The sequence below is a fragment of the Sinocyclocheilus anshuiensis genome, unplaced genomic scaffold, assembly GCF_001515605.1.
Source record: "Sinocyclocheilus anshuiensis isolate Anshui unplaced genomic scaffold, SAMN03320099.WGS_v1.1 scaffold330, whole genome shotgun sequence".
Classification (NCBI taxonomy): domain Eukaryota; kingdom Metazoa; phylum Chordata; class Actinopteri; order Cypriniformes; family Cyprinidae; genus Sinocyclocheilus; species Sinocyclocheilus anshuiensis.
Window position 1 is genome coordinate 2,173,967 of NW_015547689.1, and position 7,295 is coordinate 2,181,261.

Sequence of the window (7,295 nt, forward strand, 5' to 3'; positions counted from 1 at the left end):
CAGTTGGGTTGTTTTGTTTTGTTTTGTTTTGATTAAGTAATAATAACTTAAACAAATACAGGTAATTTACAAAATTAAAGTTAATTGACAGTAAGTTTTTTTTACATATTAAAAGTTTGTTTTATAGCAAAAGCAGATAACTCCAACAGTCGTTTTTTGGCAAAAGCAGATAACTCCACATTTCATGTTTTAGAGTTTAAAAAACACTCGTTTAATCTTTGTAATCTAACAATGTAGATGCCTTACAAACGTTGTTGTTGTTGTGATCATAAACTGTATGGATGTGATTACACGCAATTCACAGATCTTTTCCCTCACCATTGTAACGCGCTGCTTTTGCAAGGTTCCGTGAAAACGTTTCAGCTTTTATTGTCCTTTTTCGCCCTGAAGAAGATATCACTGGTTTATCAAGTTCGTCGAAATGATCCATCCTTGATCACTTTTAGTCAGCTTTGACGAAACTCCTCTCAGCTAGCACATCTTTTCAAAGTGAAAGTAGCCTTGTCACCTGACCTGAATACAGTGGTCTGATTCACGAAAATGGACTTATCGGCTTCTGTTCAAAAACAACAAGGGCGCTTGTCGGCTTCTGCAGTAAAACGGGAACTCGCGATGCCTTGAAAGTGGACAAAACCGGCTTTTTTGACAAAACGTGTTTAGGGTTCAGATCGCACTATATGTGGAGAATAATGCACGGCAATCAGCTCTCTTTTTTTTAAAGTGCCATTTATCGGTTTTTGCAAATTAATTCTTCAAATGATGAAAGCTATTTTTGCCCATTCTGTGGTAAACTGATGCGGCTGCATCTCCAGGGCCAACGAACATTACAAGAAGAATCCATTGCAATCCTCCGCCAAGCCAGAGTACGGCACTGGATTGGTCACGGGACTGAAGGAGGTGAAGGAGAAGTGGTGGATGGTGATGCGGATGTGGAGGAACTCAATGCTCGTTTGAGAGAGTCCACGAGCTTTTGGAATGGATCCGAGATGCTTGTGCTGTTGTTCTTTAAAGGTCTGTTCTTCTGTAACAGAAGGACTCAGGATAGCAGAGGTCAGTTCAAAGAGTTTATTAACAGCAAGATAGGAAGCAGATAATAGACGATATTGAGATTTGACTAGGATACTGTCCTTGTAGATAGTGGAGAGATCAAGGACGCGTAGCAGAGGATAGAGTGCACACCTCTTTGTGATCGGTAAGTTTCCAGATAGGAGCACACACACAGGTAAGAGGATCCAAGGAGATTATCGGGGAACACAGGAGACAACGAAGGAGCACAGGCTTGGAGAATCGCAGGAGAGACACATGGAGCACAGGTAAGCAGTCCGAAGCTCAGTTTGAGACCATGATATGCAAATTTCTAAGGCTTCTAAATTATTAACCTGATAAAAACTCTGCTGAAAAAAAACATGTTGTATACAATCTACTACATGCCTTCTGTCGTCTGATTGATAGTTTATTATTTTTTAGCAAATACCTTTTAGTTCAATTCTATAATGTCCACTGTCACAGAACTCCAGACATATGACACTAGATGTTATGAACCAAATCAGCAGGTATTTATTGCACAGATGTAGGGTAATAGCAGTTAAATACATGATCAGACAAGGTATATCAGTGATGGAGTAACAGTTATAATGATGTCTTTGTAGGCAGATCAGCACAGATTATCAGATCAGCACAAACATATGGGAGCAGACAAGTGTACAGGTGCATCTCAATAAATTAGAATGTCGTGGAAAAGGCACCTGTACTTATGGAGACATTGGAGATCACTGGAGTTAAAGTTGGAGATCACTGGAGTTAACATTGGAGATCGCTGGAGATAATGTTGAAGATCACAGAGGTTGATGTTGGAGATTGCTGTATATAAAGCTGGAAATCACTGGAGATAACATTGGAGATCAAGGGAGTTAATATTGGATATCGCTGAAGTTAACATTAGTGATCGCTGGAGTTAACTTTGGAGGTCATGGGCCAGTTGCACCAGCTGGACGTATACCCGGTTGTAAGACTAGGCTGGACGTAAAATGCGCTTTAAGTCGTGCGTAGAATTTATACCCGTTGCACCATCTCGACGTAGTGCTACATCTGAGACTAAATCTTACGTCTAGTCAGAGGTACGTGTAAAGTGAAAAGTCATGATTTGCTCGGACATTATTCGTTTTTAGGATTCATGTCTGTTAGTTCATTATTACTGCAGACGTGAACTGTAATGTTTATGGTCTTTTCGTGCAGGATAAGCGATATCAATCATGTAATAATTATGCAGTAAAATATTACATATGAATTGGGATTATTAAAAGAAACTGAACCATTTGACATCTTGCTTGGAAGGACAGTGTGCTTGAAAATATTTCACGTCTTTAATTCAATTCATTATTTGTAGCGTGCCTGCCATCCAATAATCGCAATAAGTTTTGTGCTTTGTTACTTTTAATCAGAAATAAATGATCAGCTTTCAAATTCTGTGAATTTTATCACAAAATACAAACCATAAACGTGTTTTTTCAGCCACAGAAAGACGGCAAAACACAAAATGTCACGTAAAGTCACAATTACCTCAGGAAAGACATTCATTGTACATAAACTTGATAGTCAGCTATAAAAAAATAACTCTAGAGAGAAGCATTGTATTACATTTATTATATTTGACTTAACCTTGATGAAATCTGTCATGGGAGTGTGCAGTGAGACTTCAGATATAAAAACGGCGGACTTGTTAGGAAATGTTTACTCAGTGAAATCATAGCGCGGTGATTTCACTTATATTATGTCTTGAGCAGTTCAGTTCTATATTTAACAATGGCGATCACAGGAGTAAACATTGGAGATCGCTGGAGATCACAGTCTTGTGTTAACTCCAGCGATCTCCAATGTTTACTCCAACATTAACTCCAGCGATCTCCCTTGATCTCCCACGTTAACTCCAGTCATCCCCTACATTATCTCCAGCAATATCCAACATGAACTCCTGTGATCTCCACAATCCGTCTATCATTCGATCATTCGTTTTTTGATTTAATATTGAAAGTAGAAAAATTAGAAAATGGAAATCAAAAAACCAATGATCGAATAATACACAGATTCTCCACCATTAACTCCCGTCATCTCCAACATTATCTCCAGCGTTAAATCTAGTGATCTCCAAAATTATCTCTTGTTCAACTGTTCAACTGTTACATAAAAATAAAAAATAAATCAGACTATTATTTCATGTCAGGCTTTAAAGGTTCAATAAATGTAGAATTAATTAGCATTTCGCATTCAAGAAATGTTCCATAACAGGAAATTTACATACACAGAACATCATCATCATGTGATCTGAAACCCCAAGACAGCCATCCAAAGTTATACACAATGCTCATATAAACAGCATGAATGCACAGTAAAGTAAGAGTCATGATGTGTCATCCATTTGTGTTGTTCATTTGATTTGAACTATCTGGACTACTGTTTGTAGGTATCTTAACTTTACACATGGACTGGATAACTGCCAGCACCTAGAGACAATGGAGACTGAATCTAAAAAAGGAACATGTTAATCTAAATATTTTGTGTTTACAGTTAGTTGAACATTATAAAGAAGATGAAAAACTCATCCGTTGTGTCATTTATAATACTGGAAGCCTTTTACAGAATGGAGGACCTTAAATACCTGTATTTTGTCATCTTTTTCATGTTATACATGCTTGTACTCTTTGCAAACATTACTGTGATCTTTGTCGTAATTAGCAACAAAGTGCTTCATAAACCTATGCACATCTTTCTATGTAACTTGGCTGTAAATGGCATCTATGGTAGCACAGCTTTGCTTCCCCCCTTGCTAGCTACTTTAATGTCTCCTCCTCATGAGGTATCTTTGGCATGCTGTAAGGCTCAAACTTACTTCCTGCACACATATGCTATCATAGAGTTCACCATTTTGTCAGTGATGTGCTATGATCGCTATGTGGCCATCTGCTATCCGCTGCAGTATCACACTATTATGACGATCACAAAAGTGTATAAACTAATAGCTTTCTCATGGGGTTATCCTTTAGTGGCATTCGCTTTGTTTTTTATTCTGACTCTGCGCTTGACACACTGTAGAAACATTATAGGGCGAGTCTACTGCTCCAACTATTCTCTTGTCAAACTGTCCTGTGATGACACAAATGTTGTGAGTGCTATTGGATTGCTTTCTGTTGTTGTATACACTTTTCCTCAGCTTGTGATGACTTTATATTCATACGGACATATTCTTAAAATATGCTTTACTGCCGCTAAAGAGTCTAAAATAAAAGCAATGAAAACCTGCTCTCCACACTTATTTGCAATACTGAACTATAGTGTGGGATGTTTTTTTGAAATTGTACAAAGTCGCTTTGACACAAGTTATCTCCCATTTGAAACACAAATATTTATGTCACTTTATTTCTTGATATTTCCTCCTGTTCTGAATCCAGCCATTTATGGGCTGAGTGTTCAGGCTCTGAGAGGCAATATTTTTCGACTTTGTGGCTCTAAGAATAAGTTACTGCCTTTAAAGTAGGATCTTTGTTATTTTCTAGGTGAAAAAATGCATGTTTTCAAATGTTTCATTTTGTCAATAAATAGCTTACGTTCTTAACATTTGTAAGTAATATCTGAATTATGCTGAGGTCTCCATACAAGATGATATGTTGCCCTCTGAAAGCAGTAGTCAGTAAATAGTGTAATGAACACACTGATTGTCACCATTCAAGAAAACAAGTAATCCAACAAAGTTTCACTTGGTGTTCTGTTCCTCTCCTTACTGAGAAATGTGGGAGAAAAAAAGGGATGTTCATGGATATGGGTTGATAGATAGTGCTAGCAGGTATTGTGCAGAGGCTGGAGAGTCTTCTGCAGTCAGGACTGCCTTAGCTAGCCCCTACTCCGGCCAAGTCAAGCCTTGATGTTTGTGTGCATCAACAGACACTGGGCCTGAAAACATTCAGTGACTGGGGTCCAGTCATCAAAAGGCACTCCAGTTAAGCCGTCCATCCCAAGAAAGACTTAGGAAATAACAATTAATACACATAAAAGTGCATTTACCAGTAATAAATTCACTTGTGTGTGTGTTATGTGTGTGTTTCTTTCAGGGGCTGCCAAGGCCAGACTCCCATTTCTGCTTGACAGTAATGTCAGGTTAAATAATGCTTAAATAATGTAAAATCATTCTTAAGATGTTGTTTAGTGTTGTCCATTTTAAGGAATTTGCATGCTTTGTATTAGTATATGTTTTGCCCTGACTTAAGACTGCTAAGACTGTCATGTTGTATACTGGAGTGTTAGAAAATTTACTACAGTAATGGCTAAAGTAATTTGTCTATATTACTATAGTAGAATTACCACAGCAAATGACCATTCATAAGTTACAATTTACTATAGTACTTTTATGGTTCAAAACACTATAGTAGTTACTATGGAAATTTTACTACATTTTCTTTAATTAATTTACTATAGTATTTTTTTTCATGTAGGTAGCCTGGGATCTGTCAATTTATCTTCAACTTGCAAAATATTTTGAAAACATTTTTTGAACAGCAGATGGCAGCAAATAAAGACAAATCACAATTAACAAGATGGATTTTAAATGCTTTCTCTACATGCCCTCTTGACTCACACTGGTTGATTCTGTCACTAAAAAGGCAAAACCTGTCGAGTTTGTAATGTTTTGTGACATAAAATTTGGTTTTACCTGAAAGCTTAATTTGCACATATCATTTGCACCTATACTAAAAAAAACTAAGTACAAATAAAAAGCAAGTAACACATTGAAGTGGAATCACTGAAATTATATTTCTTTTAAAACCCAGTACGCTAATAGTTTTTGAACCATCTCAAGTTACTACTTCGAGACCTTTTTTTTTATTTATTTTTTTTATTTTTACATTGGGGTTATCTAAGTTTTATTCCTCCAGGGATATTAGCCTAAACAAAAACGACAAACTGTTTTTCTTTCATTGTAATATATATTCCTCATTGCCATATTTATTTGAAAGTCTGTTTCTCGTTTAGCAATTTTCAATTTTAGCGTCCATTGATATAACCTATTACTGTTATGACTGCTGATAACTATAATATATTATTTTATAACATTTAATATAATGTGCATTCAAATTACACCCGAGTGATAAAGCTATCAATAAAGTTTATCAACATGATAAGTAAGCATGACTTAGAGGAGGAGCAGCTGGGCGCTGTGCAAATATGGAATGTTCCAGAAAATAACATTTCAAAGCTCAACAGCAGACTCTTTATTTCGTGACTTAACGGCAGACTATAGAAATCCATGTCCAAAAGAGTGAGATTGTGGTCTCTGCAGAGCAAAAGTGGGCGTTTCTGAATTTGTGGGTGTTTTCAAACTGCAGGGTGTTTCTCAATCATGCAATCAAAATGATCCCCCTTACCTAACCCCACCCCTAAACCTACCGTCAAGAGGCGGTTGCTGGACTGCAATCTGAAGGATGCAAAAAAATCATCTTCTATGAACTTGATATATGACCAAGGAAGCTCTCTGAAACTGAAAAAGTTTCTGGAGCAGAAGTACGGCGGCCTGGATGTTCTTATCAACAATGCGGGAATTGCCTTCAAACATTAGTTTTGAATGTCAAAGAACAATTAAAACATTAGATAATAAAACATTCTATATATAATAGCTGTAATTTAATTCGTAAGGGATAATGCACTGCTAGCTGTTCTCGGCTTCGCGTCGGGTGGTTCTCGGCCTACACGTCGTGCATTAAAATCGTTTGATGCACAGCTAGCTGTGCATTATTCCGCTTATACCATGATCATTTGCCAGCATTGACAAGTAAAAGCTGTTGTTTGATTGTTTGAATGATGTTTGCAGTGCAATATTTGACCGGAAGGGTAAAAATGATGGTTATTTTCGTCAGTTACGGCTCGTTAGCTCTAGCAAATCAGACACAGAGATTAAATATTGTGGTAAGACCACATTTATTTGAATTAATTATAGCATTTATTTGAATGAATTATACAGAGAGAGAGATGACAGTTGTGTGTGTTACCTGCGTCTGTGTGTCTCTATCTACAATTTAATGAAGCTATGTTAATTTACTTTAAAGAGGTTATATGATGCAATTTCAATTGTTCCTTTCTCTTTGAAGCTCTTGGTGCATAAAGAAGATCTGTAAAGTTGCAAAGATGGAAGTCTCAAATCCAAAGAGATATTCTTTATGAAAGTTAAGAGTCAACCACGCCTGCCTAAAACGGCTCGTTCTAACACGCCCCCACATATCTACGTCACTATGTGGGAAGATTTGCATAAC

At 36.9% G+C, this 7,295-nt stretch overlaps 1 pseudogene; it reads left to right on the forward strand.

Annotated features, from left to right (window-relative positions):
* The first annotated feature begins 794 nt into the window (after nucleotides 1–794).
* LOC107703453 (carbonyl reductase [NADPH] 1-like) overlaps nucleotides 795–7,295 on the forward strand; it is a 9,468-nt pseudogene continuing 2,967 nt past the window's right edge.